This window comes from Phascolarctos cinereus, unplaced genomic scaffold (genome assembly GCF_003287225.1).
Source record: "Phascolarctos cinereus isolate Bilbo 61053 unplaced genomic scaffold, phaCin_HiC Scaffold_4;HRSCAF=312, whole genome shotgun sequence".
Lineage (NCBI taxonomy): Eukaryota > Metazoa > Chordata > Mammalia > Diprotodontia > Phascolarctidae > Phascolarctos > Phascolarctos cinereus.
In genome coordinates this window covers 247,059,994-247,084,567 of record NW_027555847.1, presented here as the reverse complement: position 1 = coordinate 247,084,567, position 24,574 = coordinate 247,059,994, and the positions used below count along the sequence as shown (strand labels likewise).

Here is a 24,574-nt window from a genome sequence, read left to right as displayed (position 1 = left end):
CAGTGAAAATACAACATATTAAAATATATTGTCTTCTTTAGATGATTGTGGCTTTAATAATAAATATTTAAAAGTAAAATTAATTACATTTTGATCTAATGGTGCTAATACAAAGCTAAGAAGAAAATCTGGAGTAACTGTGAAGTTGTTAGAAAAATTTCCTAGAATCATCATTTGGCATTGTTTAAATTATCAGTTTCAATTATCACTAGACAGTTCACTATCTGAAATAAAACAAGTTAATAATTTGAAGATATTTCTGGATAAAATTTATCCTATTGACCACCAATCTAACAAAAATAAAATTGGGCTAGAAACTAGCTAAAGAACTTGAAATTGAAATGATCAAAATTAGTTTCATACTAGGACAGAGATGGACAGTGTATAGTTTAGTAGCTGCAACTGCTGCGTGGCATACATATCTTGCATTATTTGTTCATTTGTCTCCTGGTTTGGCAAAAAGAGATTGGCTAACATTAATTTCTTGTAACATCTTGTTTTGATAATTGACATTCTTGAAGAATTTTCATTACTTTCAACTGCATTGCAATAAAGATCAACTACCATTCAGAAAGAACAAAGAGTAATCAAACATACTCTAAGATCTTTGGAAAATTTAAAAATTAGTACTGAAAAGCATGAATCTTGAGTTAAAAATTTGATTAAGTTAAAATACATTTAAAGAAATTCCATTTAATAAAAATTATAAGTTTAATACTCTTCCTAAGAATGGTACTAGAAAATATAACTCAACGTATGAATCTACATTTTTTACTGGACAGAAATAATGATGTCTCTTTTTCCAATGCTGCATCTTACCCTGGGTTCTGGCCTTATTATCATGGCAGTCAGACCTCATCTTCCTCCCTTGCCAGTCCCAGATTCCTGCATTTTCTTGGGCCAGTCCCAACTCTCCCCTCCCTCTTTTGCTCTCTGTACCTTCAGGAGGGCAAGTGAGAGACTCCTATACTGTAGGAGTAGGTGTAGAAACAGAAACATGTTACTGTACATGTAATGAACAAGAGGAGAGGAAAAGAAAGAACTCTGCCCCCTCTGCTACCAGTTTTTAAACATGGACTTTAAAATGAAACAACCTTAGGGATTAAGGGTGATGACCTCTGTGCAACAGTTTATCTGGAGTTTTGTTTTAGTTTTGTTGGCTGTTTCTTTTTTTCTCCTCTTACTGAGGGAGACCCTCTCACCCCTTCTTGCCCTACCACACAGCACTGCTCCTCTGCCTCAGGATAGAAGCCTCTATCCTCCACCCCCTACTTTCAGTGAATTTGTGTGAAAATATTAATATTAAAAATAAATGCAGAAAAAACCATTTTGATAAAACCATTCTCATTTTGATTTGTTAGAACCCTCTGCTTGTCCTTATGAAGAACTAACTTTACCATCTATAGCTGGCAAAAAAAAAAATGGCATCATTTAGGTGAAATTTTAAAATATGAAATAGTAATATGAATATGAAATTGGTTTGAACAATTTTCAGGATTTTGTGGATAGTAATGTAGAATCAAACGATGTTCTACTTCCTGCTAAAAACTAAAGAATAGTTAGCACTATTACAATCATTGGTGTTGAAGCTGAAAGAGTTTTTAGTTTAATGAATGTAATATGTAGGAAAGTGAGAAATAATTTAAAAAATAGATCACACATCTGATGTAATGACAATAAATTTATTGTAAAAAGAGTAGATTGAGATGCAGTTTCATTTATCAAATCATGGTTGAACTGCAGCCGTAGGTTGCAGTACAAAAGTTTAGCAAAAATCAACAAAACATTCTGTGAGAATGAATTGGCTATATGGAATTTATGATAAAAAGTATTATGTATTTTATTATTTGTTAATCTTGTGCTGCATATTCTTTATGTTGATGAAATTTATAATAAACATATGCATATGTATATATACTTTCTTCTAGAGAGCTGATTATTAAATCATTTACTAGCATACTACTGAATAGAGTACTTGTTCCCTTAGGTGTGTCCCAGCCCCAATCATTTGGCAACGGTTTGGGAGAAAGAAAAGGACAAAATGTTGTAGAGACAAAGGTTAAATCTGATCATAACCCTTAATCTATTTCCTTAAGAAAGGCTTAGGAAATGGCTCTTTTTGCCGAGAACTGTGTCAAACACTGGGGATACAAATAAAGGCAAAAAAGAGTCCTTGCCCTCAAGGAATGCACAGTCTAATGGAAGAAAAAATGTGAAAACAACTAAAAACTTGTTTAGAAACAAGGTATATGCATGGGATAAATTGGAGTTAAGGCACTGACATTAAGGGAGATTTGGAAAGACCTTGTAGAAAGTGATATTTTAGTTAGTACTAGAGGGATTATTTCTAAATATCTCTGGAGAAAATAAAGAGATTTTAAATGTGCTTCTACACAGATATTTAGCATAAATGTACCTATCTATAAGGATTTGAAAAAATATAGTTACTATAAATGTCAAGGGTTTTAGTATTTCAATCGAATGAAAATAGGCTTATGGAAGATTTATCTCAGATTCCCTTTGGTATGGAAGAGTTTTAGAGTTGAAAGCCCTCAGCTCTTACCTGTGGTACTCTGTAGCTGTATAAGTAGGGGACATTGTTAGCATACCAATATTACTATAGGGTTCTGTACCTGAACGATTACTTGGATGAGAAAAGTTGTTGGTTATTAAAGATTCACACTTCTTCCTTTGATGATAATTTTCAAGTTTGCTATACCTCTACCCTTGCCCTATGGTGCCCTCCTTTTTTGTTCTCATATTCAGTTAACAACTTTTAAGGGGGCCCTTAGGATAAATTTCCTGGCAGAACAGATTAGTGTTAAATTCATAGTCCTGAATTATTTTTTCCTGGTTCTTTATTTAGGTGCTAGAAGGTCATAACAAGACTGATATTGATATCTTCAGTGTTGTAAAGAATTTGATTCCTCTGTGGGATTTCTCTTATACATACCTAAGTATTTGTTTGATTGTTTTGGAAGTTTTTTTGAATGGAGTTTCTTTTTTTTCCATTATTTCATCTTATACTTTGTTTTTGCTGTACAGCATAAAAAGGCTGATGTTTTTTGTGTATTTGTTTTATATCCTGCTACTCTACTGAACCTATTGTCTTAGTTTCTTTGGTGGATTATCTGGGGATTTCTAAGTAAACAGTTATGTTATCTGCAAAAAGAAATACGTGAGTCTCTCCTTTGCCAATGTCTATGTGTTTGTTTTGTCTCATCTTGTTGCTATTATTAGTTTATCTGGAACTTTATCTGATAGTGAGGAAAGGGGTATTCTTACTTTACTCCTTTGTTTACTGAGAAGACTTATAAGTGTGTTTCTGTTGCAAATGATGCTAGCTTATGGTTTAGACATATGCTTTAAAAAAATCACAGGGAGCAGTTAGGTGGTGCAGTGGATAGAGCACCAGCCCTGGAGTCAGGAGGAGCTGAGTTCAAATCCTGCCTCAGACATTTGACACTAACTGTGTGACCCTGGGCAAGTCACTTAACCTTATTGCCTAGCAAAAACAACAACAACAAAAAATCACGTTAAAGGGCTGGAGCCAAAATGGTAGAGTAAGGTAGGAACTCACCTGAAGTCTCCCAAATTCACCTCCAAACAACTATAAAGTAAAACCTCAAAATGAATTCTTGAGCAGCAAAACCAACAAAAGGCAGAAGTGAAACAATTTTTAAGCCCAAGACAGCTTTGAAAGTTGACTAGAAAGGTCTGTGTGGGCAAACCAGTAGCAGGCCATGTCCCAGCAAGCTGGCAGCCAGACCCTGAGGCCCAGGACAAGCCAACAGCAAGGATGTGAGGGCCTGGGGTCCCCAGACCCTAGCCCAGCCAGCAGTGAGGCCCTGTGCCCTTGTGCAAGAATCTTGGGACAGTTCCTGTTCTACCACAGGAGCAGAGCCCAACTTTAACATAAAGTTGAAGTCACTAAATAGGCTGAGAAAATAAACAAAAACCAAAAAAAAAAAAAAGAGCCTGACCATAAAAATTTACTATGGTGACAAGGAAAATCAAAACATAACCTCAGAAGAGAACAACAGTGTCAAAATGCCTACATGTAAGCATTGAAGAAAAATGTGAATTAGTCTGAGGCCCCAAAAATCAAATAAGAGAGGTAGAAGAAAAAATTGGGAAAAGAAATGAGAGTGATATAAGCAAATCGTGGAAAAAGAGTCAATGGCTTGGTAAAGGAAGCACAAAAAATGGAAAAAGATGTGTAAAAAATACCCTAAAGAAAAGAATTTCTTAAAAAGTAGAATTGGCCAAATGGAAAAGGAGGTAAAAAGGTCACTGAAGAAAATAATTCCTTTAAAAATTAGAATTAGGTAAGTGGAGCTAATGACTTCATGAAACATCAAGAAACAATAAAATAAAATCAAAAGAATGAAAAAAATAGAAGAAAGTGTGAAATATCTTGTTAGAAAATAACTAACCTGTAAAATACTTTCCGGCGAGGTCATTTAAGAATTATTGGATTACCTGAAAACCGTGATCAAAAAAAGATCCTGGGCATTATATTCCAAGAAATTATCAAGGAAAACTGCCCTGATGTCCTTGAACCATAGGGTAAAATAGAAATTGAAAGAATCCGCTGATCACCTCCTGAAAGACATATAAAAATCAAAACTCCCAAGAATATTATAGCTAAATTCCAGAGCTCCCTTTAAGGAGAAAATACTATAAGCAGCTAGAAAGAAACAATTCAGATATTATAGAGCCACAGACAAGATTACACTGGATTTAGTAGCTTCTACATTAAAGGATCAGAGAGCTTGAAATATGATATTCTGGAGGACAGAGGACTTAGGATTACAACCAAGAATCACTTACCCAGTGAAACAGTATAATCCTTCAGGGGGAAAAAAGGATATTCAATGAAATAGAGGACTTTCAAGCATTCTCGATGAAAAGATCAGAACCAAACAGAATATGTGATTTTCAAATATAGGACTCAAGAGAAATATAAAAAAAGGTAAACAGGAAAGAGAAAACACCAGGGATTCAATAAGGTTAAACTGTTTGCATTTATACACAAGAAGATGATACTTGTAACTCTTAGTATAGATAGACAGAGGTTGCAGGCATAAGTTGGCTATGGTGGGATGATACTTTTTAAAAAATCAAAATTAAGGGTTGAAAAAGAGAATTGCACTGAGAGAAGAGGGAAGGGAAAAGTAGAATGGGATAAATTATCTCACATGAAGAAACACAAAAGCTGTAACAATGGAGGGAAAGATGGTGGGGGGTGGTAATGGCAGGCAATGCTTGAACCATGCTCTCATCACAAATGGCTCAAAGAGGGAATAACATACATGCTCAGTTGGATATAAAAATCTATTTTACCATATAGGGAAGTAGGAGGGAAAGGGAATAAGAAAGAGGAGTACTGATAGAAGGGAGGGTGGATTGGGAGAGGTGGTGGTCAGAAGCAAAACACTTGTGAGGAAGAACAGGGTGAAAGAGAGAGAGAAGGATAAATGGGAAAATTAGGTTGGAGGGAAATACATAGTTAGCACTCATAACTGTGAACATGAATGGGTTAAACTCATCCATAAAATGGAAGTCAATAGCAGAGTGCATTAAAAACCAGAATCCTACAATATGCTATTTACAAGAAACACACTTGAAGCAGAGAGAAACACACAGACAAAGTAAAAGTGAGGAGTTGGAGCAGGATCTTCAGCTGAAGTAAAAAAACAAACAAACAAAAAAACAACAACCGAACAAACAAAAAAACCCCAGAAGTAGCAATCATGATCTCAGACAAAGCAAAAGGAAAAATAGATCTAATTGAAAGAGATAAGGAAAGAAACTCTATTGTTGAGTCATTTCAGCCATGTCTGACTCTTCATGACTCCATTTGGGATTTTCTTAGCAAAGATGCTGAAATGCTTTGCCATTTCCTTCTCCAGCTCATTTTACAGATGAGGAAATTGAGGCAATCAAAGTTAAGATTCTTGCCCAGGGTCGTGTCTGAGGCTGGATCTAAACTCATCTTCCTGACTCCAGGTCCAGTGCTCTACCCACTATACCACTTAGCTGCTCCGTAGGAAGGCAACAACATCTTGCTAAAAGGTACCATAGACAATGAAGTAATATCAATACTAAACATACATGCACCAAGTGGTATAACATCCAATTTTTTAAAGGAGAAGTTAAATGAGTTACAGGAAGAAATAGAAATGGACAATAAAACTGTACTAGTGGAGGACCACAACGTTTTCCTTTCAGAACTAGATAATGTTAACCAAAAAGTAACCCAAGAAAGAAGCTAAAGAAGTGGATAGAATTTTAGAAAAGTTAGATATGACAGACCTCTGGAGAAAATTGGATGGGAATAGAAAGGAATATACCTTTTTTCTCGGTGGTACGTGGTACTTACACAAAAATTAAACATATAATAGGTCATAAATACCTCACAATGAAATGCAGAAAAGCAGACATATTAAATGTATCCTTTTCAGATCATAATGCAATAAAAATTACATTCAATAAAGGGCCATGGAAAGGTAGATTAAAAATTGATTGGAACTAAATAAGCTAATCCTAAAGTGTAAGTGGGTCAAAGAACAAATCATAGAAATAATCAATGATTTCATTAAAGAGGGTAATAGTGAGACAACATATTAAAATTTATGGGATGCAGCCAAAACTGTACTTAGGGGAAAATTTATATCTCTAAATGCTTACATCATTAAAATAGAGAAAGAGCAACTCTGTCACTAATGACCTGTATGACTTTGGGTTTGGAGATTAATACTTTCATATTAGCCACAGTTTGAGAGGATAGGGGAAACCCAAAAGAAAGTTCAATTCCCAAGTACATTTTGATTTTCCTCTTACTGTCATTCAAGGTGGCATGCGTTTAAGAGGTGAATTCACCTTTATTGTCTAATCTCTCCCTTTGATTGATCTTATAAAAAAATCCTGAGCTTGTATTTTTCATCAGTATGTTGCCATGGAAATAACTAATGTCATAAATTTGGCATTCTGACTTCCCTTTAGCATCAGAAATGAGAAGATGACTATGGTTACCATCTGTTTTAAATTGTATAAAAGACATTATAGGAAACATACTTTCTTAAAACTTCCAAATGCCCTAATGGCTATATTACAAATATTTAATGGCAAAAGAAAATTATTAATGGTAGTGATTGAAAAATTCTATTATAAACAAAGCATTTTTTTGAGTAATCATGGAATAAATATGGAAAAGCTAATGATAAGAGATTTATTTCATAAGTACAATTGATTTGGAAAATTTCTTGAAGTACAATAGATATGCCTAGTAGTTGTTAAAAATAAAAGTAGTGAATTCAGAAATGGGTTCAGAATGGAAGATGAGTATCTTCTAATGTTATAGCTAGAAAGGCCTTGGAAAATGATTTCTTAATCATTTTACTGATGAGAAAACTGGTCCAGAAATATTCAGTGACTTGTCCAGAGTCATATCATAAATTCATCTTTTGTTTATTCCCTTATTTGCCTTCTCTCTTATTCATTTGAAATTATAATATGTATTAACATCATCTGAAATATTTTACAAAGAATGTATGCAAAGATCTGTTTATTCTTAATAAGAGTTAAATTATGCCAAGCTGTATAATATAACATGTGTCTGGTCTCCATTAACATTTTATAGTACTGATTATGGACAGCTGCTTAAATGCCTTCTGTTTGTTATGGAGGTATAAGATGTTAAAGAATAAATACATTCACCTAGAACTAAATTTTTCTGATGAGCTCCCATGTTCCCATAGCAATTTTAGTCACCACATGCTGCTTTACTGGAAGAGTTGCTGGAGGATATCGCCTGATTTCTCTCTACTTCCCATGCTAAACCTTCTGTTTGTTTTGTGAATTTGGTAGTTAAAGGTGCATGATTAAACTTGCCATCCCTGTTAGGTGCTTTTAAACCAGACAGTAATAAAAAGGCGTCCTAATGTGAAGATTTTCCTTTTTAGTTCATTATACATAAATATCATAGAGAGTCATGACATCTGGTCAGTTTAAAACCTTGACTCTGATAAAAGCCCTAAAATTTAAAAGCTTTTCATTCACCAGAGAAATGAAAGTCATTAAGGAAAGTAGAATGACTTCTAACAGATTTAAGAAAAATTTAAAAAAAAACTGAAAGCTGACAGAATTTCCATAGAATATTAATTTTACCTTTTGTTATGGACTGTTATATTTTTTAATACTGTAAAAGAATTATCTGTATTTTCTTTCCTTATAATTATAGAAACAGAAACACATTAAAGTTTAATTCACAATATTGCCTACAGTGGCATCTGGTGTTCTTGAATGTTTAGTGATATCAATATGCTATTCCCACAAAAAAGTAGCATCCTAGTATTTGCTGACCTATTGGAAGAGATTCATATATATTCTATTTCAGTAGTCATCCTTCTTGCTCTCCTTTTTTGGTACACTAAATAGTACTAGTCTTTCTTTGTGAAAAATAAAATTTAAAAACAAGCCCAATATAAATGTCAAGTTTATTTGAACATAGTTTTTTTCTTTAAAATTCATGAGGGTTACCGTATTCAGATATGGCCTTGACTCAGACAGATACTCTGTTGGTTCAGGTTTGATGCTGGACGAAAATAAGGCACTCTCAAGTCTTTCATGGGAAGTCATTAAAGTATTTTGAGCTGCTAGAATTTCCCCCCTTGTTGGAGCATCTTGATGTCCAAAATTTATGAGCTTTTTAGGAACAGAGTTGAATAATTTTTTAAAGTTTTACATTGATTCACTGATGCCCTTTTTTCATGTTATTGTCCACCAACCTTCTCTCATCCCTCCAACTGTGCCTAACAGTTGTGTCACTGGGTCAGATGGTCTATTTATCACCATCTAAAGCAGTAGTTTCAAGTTCCCTCATGATTAGATGTATGCATGGACAAATTTATCATTGCTTCTTAGCTCTGGAAATAAAATAGCCTACTCAGAGTTAAGAAAGGGGGGGGGATATTCATGGAATTTTCTTTTCAAAAAATTATTTATAAGATTAAATTAAAATTAAGATTTAAGCCATGAATGTCAAGCATAACTTGCTGAATCTGTTGCCAGAGACAGATCTCTCAGGTAGATTTCTGAATCAGAGAGAAATATCTTGACTACCTTAAGAAATTAAATGTAGTTTCTATTGAAAAACAGGAATATCAACAATACATTGGGCTAGCAGGTAGAAATAATCTCTTAAAGAATGTTTACTTTGTAAAATGCAATTTCCAAGCTTGATTTTTTTTATCGATACTTTTTATTATTGTGAACTTGAAAAACAGCAAACAAGGATAAAAACTTTGAAAAAATAAAATTTTACATTAAAAAAAAAGACTTAGCCACCATGTGTCGGAGATGAGACTGGAAACTATGACCTCCTTGCTACAAAGCCAACTCTCTGTCCACTGCCAGTTTACAGCAGTCTTATGAATTAACACTATTCTACCGTGCAATGTATTTGAAAACTCATTTTTAAAATTTCCACTCCATTTTGACTAACATCTTCCACATCTTGTTCTCAGCCAGCCTATCACATTTTTTAAAAGTGGATATTCCCAAACTACTGCTCTCCCTCCAAGCTCTCAGTGCCACCTCCAAAACCATCCCTGCCTCCAACCCATAGCTGATAGGCCAGAGTTCCTACATTTTCCTAAAAACCAAGATCATCTTCCCTGAGCACTGCCATTTCATAAATCTTAGGATGTAGAACTGGAAGTGTCCTTAGAAATTATCTAATTCAACCCCTCATTTTATAGATGAAGAAATACGCCTAAAGAGATGGAGTGACTTGCCCAAATTAGTAAATGTAGTATTTGGTAGATCCAGGATCTCTCTTTCTCAACTACTCTCATCTCTAATTTATCCTCTATACAACTGCTAAGATGATTTTCTTGAAGCATAGGTCTAAACTATGAATGAAAGAATATTAAAAAGCATTATTACATATTATGTGCAAAGTGCTGCACACACAAATAGAAAAAAGAGTGTCCTTGCTCTGATGGAGCTCACATTTTAATAGGGTAAAGATTCTTAACTCTTTTGGGCTCATGGACCCCACTAGCAACCTGATGAAGTCTCTGGACTCCTTGGAATAATATTTGTAAATATTCAAAATAAAATACATAAAATTATAAATAAAACCAATTATTTCAAAATACAGTTATTAGAAATTCTCTTTAAAAAGCCAAGTTCATGGGATCCACTTTAAGAACCCCAGTAATAGGGGGAGATAACATATATATGAGGTTTCAGTTGAAAGTTAGATGGAAAGGCCGAGTGGACCTCATGCCAAAGCAGATAGAGTAATATATTTTCTTTAGTGTTATTTCCTTTGATAAACCGTATCTCTTTGTAATGCTGAGACATTTGATAATGACTAAGACTTTGGTGGTCATTACTCTCTTTGCTGAGTCTTTATTGGCATTGGTGGCTGAAGAGGGAAATATAATACTTGTAGAGGTAATTGCCAGGTTGCATCTCCACAAGGGTTGAATGATGGCTGAATGGGAGGGTGGGGGTGTATGGGACTGGGATGGAAGTAGAACCAGTAGTCTGAAATGGGAGAGGACTGTTAATTCTGGGGCTTTTGGGCTTACCTGGTGTTGGCATCCAGTCATCTTTTAGTGGTAATGGTGGGAATGACCGGCTCCTATTCTCATGGCTTTTAGGTGTAGGGTCCTCAGCTATAGGGAGGTAGTGGTCCTTCTGGTGTGGACTTTGCTCAAAAAAAAAACTATAGTAGTTCCCTATTACCTCTGGGATCAAATAAAAATGGCTTTGTTTGGTGTTTAAGCTTGGCCGTCACAACCTAGCTTCAATCTGCCTTTCTTACCCTAGTATGCCTTATTCTCTTACACGTACTCTATGTTCATATAACAAATGCTAGTTATTAATTGAATCTTCTTACAAATTTAGCCTATTTCACATCTCAAAAAGCTCATATCTTCTTGCAAAGGCTAATGCTACTTGTTCTCTTATTTGACTTTTAAAATCCTTCGTGACTCTTCCAAGAAGGCTTTTTGGACTTGAGACCAGTTCATATTCCCCTTTGAGGTTTCGGATATGGGTATCTTAACAATGTTGTCCTCTTCTGAATTTGTGGCTTGATCTTCCCTTTCCCCAAAATAAGAACCTGTGGTCAGTTTCTGTTTCTGCTTTTTGTTCATTTTGCCCATTTCCTGACTTAAAAAAAATGTTGAATTCTCCTGCTGGAATGAAGGGGGCACTTACCCAGGTTTCTTTTCCTGCTCACCCAGACCTTGCACTTGAATGTTTGGCTCTTGGTCGCCTGGACCTTGCACAGGGATATTTTGTTGCTGGTGGTTGTCTGTCAGCCTGGAGCTTTGCCTTCTGGAGTTGTGCTTCCCAGAGTTATGTTGAGGCACTGGGTGATTTCCCTGCTGGAGAATGCCATCTCCTGTGATGGTTTTTCTTTTCTTTTTTTTAATATAAATTTATTTATTTTTAGTTTTCAACATTTACTTCCACAAGATTTTGAATTCCAAATTTTTACCCCATCTCTCCCCTCCCCCCACCCCAAGATGGCATGCATTCTGAATACCCCTTCCCCTATGGAGTCTGCCCTCCCTTCTATCTCTCCCTCCCCCTTCTCTTATCCCTTTCCCCTTCTATTTTCCTCTAGGGCAGGATAGATTTCTGTACCTCATTTCCTGTATTTCTTATTTCCCAGTTGCATGTGGAAACATTTTTTTTTTTTAAATATGTGTTTTTAAAACTTTGGGTTCCAAATTTTCTCCCTTCCTCCACCCACCCACCCTCATTGAAAAGGCAAGCAACTCAATACAGGCATACATGTGCAGTTATGCAAAACACTTCCATAGTAGACATGTTGTGAAAAACTAACTCTATTTCCCTTAATCCTATCCTGCCCCCCATTTATTCTATTCTTTCTTTTGACCCTGTCCCTCCTCAGAAGTACTTCTTCTGATTACCCCTTTCCCAATCTGCCCTTCTCTCTATCATCCCCCTGCTCTCTTGTCCCTTCCTCCCCTATTTTCCTGTAGGGTAAGACAGATTTCCATACCCAATTGAGTGTATGTTATTCCCTCCTTAAGCCAAATCCTATGAGAATAAGATTATTCATTCCTCTCACCTTCCCCTTTCCCCTCCACTGTAAGAATTTTCTTTTCTGTTTTTTTGTGAGATAATTTACCCCATTCTACCTCTCCCTTTCTTCTTCTCCTATAATCCTTCTCATCCCTTAATTTTATTCTCCAGATATGACCCCTTAATCTTCAACTCACCCTGTGCCCTCTTCTATCTATCTATCTATCTATCTATCTATCTATCTATCTATCTATCTATCTATCTATCTATCTATACATACATATAATTTTTCCCCCTCCACTACCCTAATACTGACAAAGGTCTCATGAGTTATAAATATCATCTTTCCATGCAGGAATGTAAACAGTTCAACCTTAATAAGTCTCTTATGATTTCTCTTTCCTGTTTACCTCTTCATGTTCCACTTGAGTCTTGTATTTGAAAGTCAAATTTTCTATTCAGCTCTGGTCTTTTCATCAAGAATGCTTGAAAGTCCTCTATTTCACTGAATGACCATTTTTTCCCTGAAGGATTATACTCAGTTTTGCTGGGTAGGTGATTCTTGGTTGTAATCCTATCTCCTTTGCCCTCCGGAATATTATATTCCATGCCCTGTGGTCCTTTAATGTAGAAGCTGCTAAATCTTGTGTTATCCTGATTGTGTTTCCACATACTTGAATTGTTTCTTTCTGGCAGCTTGTAATATTTTCTCCTTGACCTGGGAACTCTGGAATTTGGCTACAATATTCCTAGGAGTTTTCCTTTGGGGATCTCTTTCAGGAGGAGATTGGTGGATTCTTTCAATTTCTATTTTGCCCTCTGGTTCTAAAATATCAGGGCAGTTTTCCTTGATAATTTCTTGAAAGATGATGTCTAGGCTCTTTTTTTGATCATGGCTTTCAGATAGTCCAATAATTTTTAAATTCTCTCTCCTGGATCTATTTTCCAGGTCAGTTGTTTTTCCAATGAGATATTTCACATTGTTTTCTAATTTTTCATTCTTTTGGATTTGTTCTACTGTGTCTTGATTTCTCATAAAGTCACTATCTTCCAATTGCTCTATTCTAATTTTTAAGGAAGTATTTTCTTCAGTAAGCTTTTGGACTTCCTTTTCCATTTGGCCAATTTTGCTTTTTAGGGCATTTTTCTCCTCATTGGCTTTTTGGACCTCTTTTGCCATTTGGGTTAGGCTTTTTTTAAGGTGTTATTTTCTTCAGTATTTTTTTGGGTCTCCTTTAGCAAGCTGTTGACTTGTTTTTCATGATTTTCTTGCATCACTCTCATTTCTCTTCCCAGTTTTTCCTCTACTTCTCTTACTTGCTTCTCAAAATCCCTTTTGAGCTCTTCCAAGGCCTGGGACGGATTCATATTTTTCTTGGAGGCTTTGGATGTGGGAGCTTTGACTTTGTTGTCTTCTTCTGGTTGTATGTTTTGATCTTGTTTGTCACCAAAGTAAGATAATATAGTCTGACTCTTTTTGCGAGGTTTGCTCATGATCTCAGCCAACTACTTGAGTTTTAAACTCTTTGTTAAGGTAAGAGTCTGCTTCCAATGTGGAGAATGTACTGTCCCAAGCTTCAGGGGTTTATATAGCTGTTTTCGTAGATACTTGTAGGGACCTGTAAATTTTCAGTTCTTCCAAGGTTGTATGATAAGGGTCAAGGTGTTTACTCTTTTCCTGGCCTGTGCTCTGGTCTTTGAGTGACCGACCACAAGCAGTCTTTTCTCTCTTGGAACTGTGAGGAGGGTTTCCTTTCCACTGCCACTACAAGGTCCACCGAGCCAGCACTCCTCCTCACTCCAGGACTGCTACCCAGAACTGTGACCCAGATCCAAGCACGGGCAAAGCAAGAGAATCCTGCCTCAGCACCAGCAAAGAGATCCCTGCAGTCCCCCTCTGATCAGCCACTTGATTCCCCCTCAGTCTGTGGGCCAGAAGTGCAGGACGCAGCTACTGCCTCGACACCAGAGCTCTTCACTCTGGAACTGGTTCTGACCTAGCTCCTCTTTCACCACAAAAACAGACTTTTCCCACTGACCTTCTAAGTTGTCTTTGGCGTTCGTGGATTGAGGAGTCTGGAAACTGCCACAGCTGCCTGTGATTCATTCCTCTGAGGCCTGCTCCAGGTTCGCTGCGGCCTGTGCACCCAAGCCAAACTGAGCTCCTCTCCCTGTATGGCGCAATATGCCTTTCCAATCAACCATCCAGGCTGTCTTGGGCTGGAAATTTGTTTTACTCTGTCTTTTTATGGGTTCTGCTGCTTTAGAATTTGTTTAGAGCCAAATTTTTTACAGGTATTTGGAGGGGTTTGGGGGAGAGCTCAAGCAAGTCACTGTTTTCATGCCGCCATCTTGGCTCCAGTATTCCTGTGCTGGTTTTTCAAATTGGTGTTTACTGGTTCCCCTGCCCATATTGAGGCTCTCCGGGGGTCCTGGTGTTGGCACTTACCTGATCCACCAACCTGGGTCTCAGGATCTCCCGCTGGTATGCTGAGATGGGGCTTGCCACTGGCTTGCTGGGGTGCCACCAGTCCAGTACTGCTCCCCCTCCCCCAGAGCGAGAGGGGCCTTTCCCATTAATCCCCCAAGCTTCCTGGGCTACACGACTGCTGTGCCCTGTTTTTTTAAATTGGCTCGGGGTTTTTCCTGGGTCACGATTTTCTGGGTTTTCAGAGGTCAATGAGGGAGGAGGGTGAGAGTGACTTATTTCTTAGTCTGCCGTCTTGGCTCCCAGAAGCAGAAAATGCTACTTGTTCTCTTGTCCTGTATCCTTTGAATGATTTCTCAATTAATCATTCCTTCTCTCTCATGTTTCACATATCTTCCAGAGATTTTCCTTTCATTTCCGCCTTGTCATGTTATCTACACAGGTAAATGAAGTTAATCCACTTATTTTTGGCCTTAATGCTCCAGGAATGAATTGCTTTGACTGGTACCTGAATACAAACTTGCCTAGCCTACTAGGCCCTACTGACTAGCCCACACTAGACACCATATTTCATATCTCATTTTGCCATCTGCCTCGTGTTGTCTCCCCTCTATAAGAACATAAACTCCTTGGGAGCAGGGGCTATCTTACTTTTTGTATTTGTATTTTCATCACTTAGCACAGTGCCTGACACATACGAAGCATTTAATAGATGCTTTTCATCCATTCACTTAACTTCAGTCTTTCTCTTTTTACTAGCTACTTTCCCACTCCCTACAAACATACTCTGGTCTGCTTTATCCTTCAAAACAAAACAGAATCCAGCTGTGCACTCCAACTCTCTTCCTACATCTCTCCAGCTTTTTACTGCCGGACTCCTGGATAGAACCCTCCACGCTTTTCCCTCTATAGCTTTTATTCTCATAACCTCTTGTCTTTTGAGTTGCACACTTACCACTCCACTGACACTGTTCTCTCAAAGAATATCAATGATCTCTTAATAAGTGCTTTTTTTTCAACCTTTCTATAGCATTTGTCCCTCTCATCCTAGTCTTCTCCCTTAACTTCTGCTATACTTTCTCTCTACTTTCTTCTCTTACCTATTTGATTCCTTCTCAGTATATTGTTGTTATTTACTTCTTATCTGCTAAGCTTGGATGTTCCTTAGAACTCTGTCCTGTTTTCTTTTTTGACCTACCTTCTTCTTATTGATCCTATTATTTCCCATAGATTTCCTTATCACCTCTACGTTAGTGACTCCCAAATCTATGTCTAGCCATAATCTGTATTTCTGTATTAGAGAAGTTTACTTAAAAAATAAATTTTGCCTTGGGTCATTACATTTTTTCTTAGACTCCAAGCTTTAATTATTTGAAATTAAACTTTTTTTTTGTCAGACGGAAGATTGTTTTCTATTAATTAGTAGCAAAAATCAGTGGGCTGAAGTGTTTTAACACAAATGTCCAAAGTTTAAACAACAAACATACTAAGTAGGTAGAATTCTTAATGCAAATTTGGCCTCATAAGTATCCCTGTAACTTGAGGGGATGAAATCTGTGACTAGAATATTGCTCTGGATAGACATACTTTATTCAAAAGTAACTAGATATGTGAAGACAATTATATACTAAGTGTATAATTGGCATGATATACTAATAAGGCATACTTATATGAGGTAATCTAGGAGCCAAAAAGGAGAAGTATGGTAGAGAACATTAGGATAAAGATCAACAGAGGGACAAACAAAAGTCATTTTGTCATTGGAGTGAGTACACCACATACCACTTGGACAGAAAAAGGAAATAGGTGGGCAAGTCAGAAAACAGATAATAGAGGTGTAATGTAGCAATGATGGCAGTTTTCAGTTAACCTAAGCATCTGCTGGAGTTCTGTCTGCCAAAAGCAGGGCTACTAATAACTTCCTGATTTTCTATAATCATAGTTTCATCCTTTAAAAGGTGGGAGAACCAACAAGGGAAATTTTTATATTCGATTTGTTTCTTGCTAACAAGGAAGAGCTGTTTGCTGGGGTAGAAGCAATAAAACCTTGGGGGAAAGTAAGCATTTACTGCTAGAATTTGTGATGAAGGAGATTTTAATGATAAGTGCTTTTTTTTTTTAGCCTTTCTGTAGCATTTGACCCTCTCATCCTAGACAGTCTTCTCACTTAACTTCTCCTATACTTTCTCTCTACTCTCTTCTTCTACCTATTTGATTCCTTCTCAGCATATTTTGCTGTTGTTATTCACTTCTTATTCACTAAGCTTGGATGTTCCTTAGACCTCTGTCCTGTTTTCTTTTGTGGTTGGCATCCTCTTACATGAGCCCTAGATTTTGGAAAAGTAGATTTTAAAGGGTTTCGGGACAGGCAAGATCCAAAACTCTAAAATTTCCCAGAGGAAATCAGTCCAGGAAGAATGGGAAGTTCTCAGTAATAAAATTATGAAGACATAATCAGATGAAGAAGAAAATGAAAATTGTTTGAAATGACTAATGTAAATGTCCAGGGAATTTCCCAATCAGTGTGGATATTCTAAGGATGTGTCCAAAAGGTAGAAGAAAGGGTGGGCAACAGGGAATGGATATTAAAAGTTTGGTGTGGTCTTTCCAAAGAAGTGTTGAGTGCTAAAACTCTGAATGAGTGGAGACCAGTGAAAGAAGCTGAGAATAGTAAAAAGGGGTGTTTCTAGCTCTCTTGGGGGAAAAGAACAGAATGAAAGAAAGGATAGTGATGCCATCTGAAATGGATGAGATGATGATAAGTGATCAAAGAAAGAAGGAAAAGCTGCTTTATTCTTATTCTGCTTCTGTTTTGTTTCTCCTCTTAAGGAGAATGACCTTGTATGATCAATGACAACAAAAATGGCAAATGGCAAGTTGATAAGCAAGATAAGTAAGGAGATAGAAAAATAGCAACTAGTTACCCTTGGTGAATTTATATCAACTGACCCAGAGGAATTACATCCTTCAGTACTGGAAAAACTGGAAGATGCATGCTGAGCCACTAGCAGTAATATATGCAAGATGGAGAATGGAGAGGGATCATAGGATTGGAAAAGGAAAAATATTGTCTACCTTTGAAAAGGCTGTCCTGATTTTAAAAAAAGAGTCTGCAAATTATAGACTAAGGAGCTCAACTTCAATTCCAGGGAAAAAAAAAAACAACTCTAAAATGGATCATTAAAGAAATAGTTAGTGAATATCTAAGCAAAGTAAGTGATGATTACAAGGAGCCAGAAAGGGTTCATCAAGTACAGGTCATGATAGATTATCTTTATTTCCTTGCATTCAATAGAATTTATGCATATGCATTTAATAAATAGTATTTTATACTATTCTTTTGAAAAAATGAAGAGATGTAGGCTAGGTGAGACTACAATTAGATGAATTTAAAACTGTTTGAATGACTGAATTTAAAAAGTAGCTGTTGGTAAATTATTCTAAGTCAAATTGACAGGAGATATAGGGGTATACCCAAGGGATCTGTACTTGGCCTTATGCTATTTAAGTCATTTTTTCAATGACTTGGCTAAAGATATATACACTCTGCTTATCTAATTAATAAATGACACAGATCTACAGGGAGGGGAGAGCTAACACATTGGAAGGCAGAGCCTGCCCTGGTAAGATCACATTGCTGTGTTCATTTTGGGGCAAGACTCTTTAAGAAGGTATGCAGAGGTGAGTAGTGAGGATGCCAAATGGCCTTGGCTCTGTATCATGTGGATAGTTGGAAGGAACTGGAGATTTCTAGTCTGGAGAAGAGAAGATTTAGGGCAGACAGGTTAGTTATGTTTAAATATTTGAAGGGCTGTCATGTGGAAGAGGGATTATCCTTGTTCTGATTGGTGCCAATTAGAACTACCAGAATTGGCTACCAGGAGTAGTGGGGGATGTTTAGACGATGTCAGGAAAATCTTCCTGATGTAAAGAATTGACCAAAAGTGAAATGGACTGCTTCTAGAGTTGGTAAGCTGTCCTTCATGGAAGTCATCAAGCAGAGGTTGAATATCTACTTGTCTGATATTCCTTTTGGATTTTGGGGTAGGGATTCCTTTTGGATATGGGTTGTTCTGAATGGCCTCTGATGTTCCTTCCCTCTCTAAAATTCTGTGATTCTCATTTTTTAATTAACTGAAAGCCAGTAAGTCAGCAGTCTAAAATTGCATTACCAAACAGTGTGTAATTTTGGGCAGTGTGTTGGCAGTAATAACCCTCATCCCCCAATTACTCCCCTTTGTCATAAGCTCCAGATGTTTTTGTAGCATACAACATAGGCATTAATTAAATAGCCATTTAATTAAATGGATCAAAAGAACTAAACAATTTCAATGTAAAAAGGCCAAACACTTTTTCACAGTTGCTGATTTTTACAACTAGTTGGGAAACTTATTTAATTATAACTTGAAATAAAGTAGCCTTACTGGAGTTGAAAACTGAAAAAGCAAATGGAAAGTGAAAATTGTAAACATCATTAGTTCTTAACTAAAATTAAAATGGTTAGCATTAATAGTGTCAATCATAAATAAAACTGTGTTGATAGATTTTGAAAAGCATTATATGCAGCAAAGTGAAAGAAGATAAATCTTGTTGGTTTTAGTTCTTAATAAATTAAATTGTTAACTAAACTACACTAAAACTTTAAATATAGATAATATTAAGATACAAATATAAATTTTCAGGTAATTGAAATGTAAGTGCCAGAGTGTAAGCTTCTTGAAGGTAAGCAGTGGTTATTTTTGTTTGTTTGATCATTGTATTTGTACCACTCAAGTGCTTAATAAATGTATATTTTAAATTGATTTACCTTATCTCATTTTGAAAAAAAGTATTTATACAGATAGATTCTTAGGGGAAACATTTATAAAATTTAGAAACAGATTTTTCTCTCTTCTAAAAAACTTCCCCTTAACTCTCCTTCTTAAGCTGTCATCCCATTTTTCACCTTCCTTTATTATTTAACATCTAGAAAGAGCCCTCTGTGCCTTCACTCTTCAAATCTTTGCAACCTATACTGAAATCTATTCCTCTTAAAAGTAACTGATTTCCTTCTAATATCATATCCAGTGACCTTTTTCTGCCCTTCGTTGCCCTTAACCTCTTTGAAGTATTTGAAACTTTTGACTGCCTCCTTATTACTCTCTCTGTCCTTGCCTTCTGTGACATTGTACTCATCCAGTTCTCTTACTCAGCAGACTTGTATCTCTTGTACTTTGCTAGTTATTTTTCAACCTTTCTTTTCCCTATCTAGTCAGTCCAATCCAATAAACATTTAGTAAGTGCCTACTGTGTGCCAGACAGTCACTCAGGTTTGCAGCCTCCACCCTTCCCATCCCCCTATTTAATCATTTGCCAAGTCTTGTTGATTCTACTACACCAACAACTTCTATTTGTCCCCTTCTCTCCATTCTCACAGCTCCTCACTTGTCACTTCCTCAATAGCTCCTGTCCTTCCACCACAAGCTGCCAGATTATAGTCTTAAATATAAGAAAATGTATATGCATCTGTTCCCTCCAATCCCCCATCCCCCAGCCTGCTCTTCAGGGGAGATATTGTTTTGTTTTTGTCTTTGGGTCCATACCACCTATCATAAGTGTGTTGCACGTAGTAGGTGCTTAATACATACTTGTTGAGTTGAATTATATGTTGATTCACTTGTTTTATTGATAGTTATTTTAATTATGATCATCTTTAAAAAGATATTAGTATCAAGAAAGATGGATTTTTGGTTCAGGGAGTTGTCTTTAAAAGGAGTTTCCCTAATGAAATCCGGCTTGCTTTCTCCCCAGTCTTTAATTCAGGGCTCTGTGTGTCTGTGTGTCTGTGTGTATGTGTGTCTGTGACAAAGACAGACAAATAGAGAGACAGAAATACAGAGAGAAAGAGAGAGACAGAGAAACTATACACACTCATGGACTAATTAGCTCAATGGGCTGTCTTTCTATTCGAGGGCATATCTTAGTCTAGACAATAAGTAGTTGGTTTTTCCTATTTGAATAATAAGATTGATCTTTTTTGAGTGATTGTAAATCTGATATAGGAGGCTCTGCAGTCTTCAAGGGCTTGAGGCAGTCAGTAGAATTTCACTGGCAAAAAGGAACACATGGAGAACCTTCCCTCTCAGTCAGTCTTCTTTTTGTTCTCTGTACTGAACATCCTTTATGATAGTGGCTTTGGTGAGCCCACTCTCATCCTGTTTTAGGATGATTTGACATTCATAATCAGAAGACCACTGAACAAAGTTGTTTTTGTTACATTTGTCAAGTAATTTTGTATGATCTTGGCATATGCACAGGGTATACTTTGTTGTATAGGCTGCATTTGGTTCTACTGAATCAAATGCTTTTTTTAAATAGTCAAACAACAAGAAACACAGTGAGATCGTCTGTATCTTTCAGCTGTGTGACTGTAAAGTTGTGGCCTCCTATAGAGTATCATTTTGGTAGCCTGCCTGTCTCATACTTCTCAGTCTCCTTTTTTCTGCCATGTTACACACACTTACCTGTGAGTGTCTCCTAAGGCTCTGTTCTAGGCTGTCTTCTCTTTTCCCTCTAAACTCTAGCCTGGTGATCTCATCAGCTCCCATGAGTTCAATTATCATTTCTGTGCAGTGATTCCCAAGTCTATTTATCTAGTCTTAGTTTCTCTTATAAGATCCAATCCCACATCAGTACTTACCTGTTAGACCAGGCCTGCACAACATATGGCCCTTAGGCTACAAGCAGCCCCCAAAGGATTTCAGGTGGCCTCTGAAAAATGTAGAGGATATAAAAGAAAGTAAAGATGTAATGAGTCTTTTGTCGGTGTCCCACTTAACCCACCTGCCACTAGTCACTATTGTGCCTATCATGTAACTTGGTGGGTGGGTTGCCACTGCACACACTCTCCTGTTTGTTACATGACTCACAGCAACCAACCATTGTCAGTCTGTCTCTAGTCTGAGAGGAGCAAGAGTCATCTTTTTGCTATGTTTTTGGTCATTACTAAATGTAGACAGTAAAGAAAACCTTAACAAGTATATTAAAACTTGTATCACTTAGCAAAGTAATTTTTTAAACATTGATGTGATTTCATGATAAAAATCTTAAGTAATAAGTGTAATTAGTTGAAATTTCCCTTTTTAAAATATGGTTTATTTGCTAAATAGTTTAATCATTAATTAATTATACCTTTACTTGGAAAGTGAGCCACTAAAAACCTGTCTGTGGCCTGAAGTTTAGCCTATTTTAATTTTGGCCCCTACCTATTGACAAGTTGTGTGGGTCTGTATTAGACATCTTGAACTGGTTGTCCTGTAGGCATCTCAAACTCAGCATCCAAAGCAGAACTCATTATCTTTCCTCTCCAGACCTCCTTTCTTCCCAGTTTGCCTATTAGTGTTGAGAGTACCACCATCCTCCCAGTAACTCATATTTAAAACCTTGGTGTCATCTTTGACTACTTACTTTTCTTCACCCTACATTTCCAATCATTACCTAGTTTTGTCATTTCTGTTTTCCCAACATATCTCTCATTTCCCTTTGTTTCAATTGTACTGTTTCAAGCAGTCACTTCTGTCACCAAGACTATTGCAACAGCCTTCTAATTGCTGTTCATGCCTCAAGTTTTTCCCCATATCCTCCCCACAGCTACTGAATTGATTTTTCTAAAAAGATAAAACCTCCTTCATAAAATCCTATTACTTAAGGATCAGTTATGAAGTCTTTTGGTATTCAAGGCCCTTCATGAATTAGCCATTTCCTGCATTTCCAGTTTTCTCACACTTTCCTCTACGCATTTTACCATCTAGCCACATTGGCCAATTTGCAGTTGGTTGTAAATGGCACTCCATCTCTCATCTCTGTACATCTGTACAGACTGTCTTCCGTGCCTGGAATTATCTTGCTCCTTATCTCTGCTTCTCAGCATCCACTGCACCACCTCTTTGCCTCTGAAGGAATATAACTTTAGTAGGTAAGGAACTTGCAGTTAGAGGTACTGGGAAAGCCTCCTAAAGGAGGTGACCTTCGCATTTCAGTGAAGTTTTAGAAGAAACTGGGAATGACAAGAATCTGCTCAACACTTTACTCTTACATCATTAATATGAGAAAAGGAATTTATGTATTTATTAATTTTGTAATTTGATTAGGCATATTCTTCTTTAGTATCCAATCGGTATTTAAGCTAAAAATGTTGAAATTTTCTGGTATTAAATTTTCTATTTTAGCATTGAATTGGTACAGCTTGATGCTTCTTTTTATCTATACCAGTGTTTGGAAAAAGTTACATAGAAAAAGATAAAAATTCAACAAAAGTCCCTTTGATTCAAGTTTATAGTCTATTTTAGCTTATCTTTATGTTGCCCTTCTTTCACAAATAGCTAAACTGTAGCCCACTTAATTCTGATTAGTTTAACAATTTTCTCAAAAGGTCTTATAAGCCCAAATTATCTATGGAAAAAAAGCTCTTCTTTTTCTCATGAAAGCTGAATTTGGTTTTCACTTAGGGTTTTTCTTTTGTGTAATCTTTGCTATTTTTTTCCCTTAATTAATTTATTTTTAGTTTTTAACATTTACTTCCATAAGCTTTTGAGTTTTACATTTTCTCCCCTTTCCTCCTCCCCTCCCTCCCCAAGATGGCATGCAATCTGATATAGGCTCTATATATACATTCCTATTAAGCATATTTTCATATTAGTCATGTTGTAAAGAAGAATTAGAACCAATAGAAGGACCCAGAAGAAAGAAGAAACAAAACAAAACAGAAGGAAAAAAAAGAGCAAATAACATGCTTCGATCTGCATTCAGACCCCATCGTTCTTTCTCTGGATGTGGATAGCATTTTCCATCATGAGACTTTTGGAGATGTCTTAGATCCTTTCATTGCTGGGAAGAGCTGAATCTATCAAAGTTAGTCATCACACAACATGGTTGTTATTGTGTACAATGTTCTCCTGGTTCTGCTCACTTCACTTAGCATCAGTCCATTTCCAAGTTTTTCTGAAGTCTGCTGGCTCATCATTTCTTATAGCACAATAGTATTCCATTACATTCATATACCACAACTTGTTCAGCCATTCCCCAATTGATTGGCATCCCCTCAATTTCCAATTCTTTGTCACCATCTTTGCTATTTTTTTAATCCATTGAATTTCTTTTACAATTCATTTGTATTAACTATCATCTACAAAAGCTAATTGAATGGTTTTCTTGGGACTTGGTTTAAATTCACTTATTTCATGTACAAAAGTTTGCAGAAAATCTGGCTTTTAATTGATTTTTAATTAATTTTAATTGTTTTGCCCAAGATCTTAAAGCATTTTCCTCTCATAAAATTGGTGATGTTGCGTAATTAAAATGATAGAGTCTTGTAGTAACTGAATTAGTGCATAGTGAATTTAATTTTAGTTTGAGTTTTATCAGTGCTTTGTATTTGTAAAATTTTAGATTGTCATGGGGAGTTTTGTAAGAAAATTAATGGTATCACCACAGTAAAGAGCTTATAGAAAGAAAAAAGTCTTTCATTACTGTTTCAGGGTCTCTCAGAAGCATCTATCAGTTTTTTTCCCTAATAATGTGTTTCTATGTCACTATGTAGTTATTCTTTACTCATACCAGTTTTCACAACACTCTTATTCCTAGGACTTTTTAATAATACCTTAACATTTACTTATATCTGATCCTTATTGCCACAAAAGTTTTGGGAAATTGTTATCTCAACACATTTTTAGATTTTTTCTTTAAAAAAAACCATCCTACATCTTATCTTTAAAGTGAATAGATCCATTTTTGAGTTTTTTTTGTAATTAATTTTTAAAAACCGATTAAGGAAGACAATGTATTTAACTCGTAACTTGCCCTGAAAAAGACCCCTAGGAAGACAAATATGAATGTTGCCATATTTGGTGTCCTAAATACATGTTTATTTTTCTTAGCATCTTGAGTTTTATAAATAATGTTACTTGAAATTGTCATCCATTCACCTCAACAAGAAAAAATACCATAGCCACTGAGTAAGTAAAAGAATATACACAGTTTAATAGCTTTTTGGACATAGTTTCAAATTGATTTCTAGTATGACTGGATCAGTTC

The 24,574-nt window shown here is 36.2% G+C and overlaps 1 protein-coding gene and 1 pseudogene across 3 annotated transcripts in view; both read left to right on the top strand.

Annotated features, from left to right (window-relative positions):
- Positions 1–24,574, top strand: part of COMMD10 (COMM domain containing 10) — a 230,811-nt gene that overhangs the window by 88,176 nt on the left and 118,061 nt on the right. The window lies entirely within an intron of this gene.
- LOC144456662 (E3 SUMO-protein ligase KIAA1586 pseudogene) lies at positions 32–1,913 on the top strand (annotated as a pseudogene).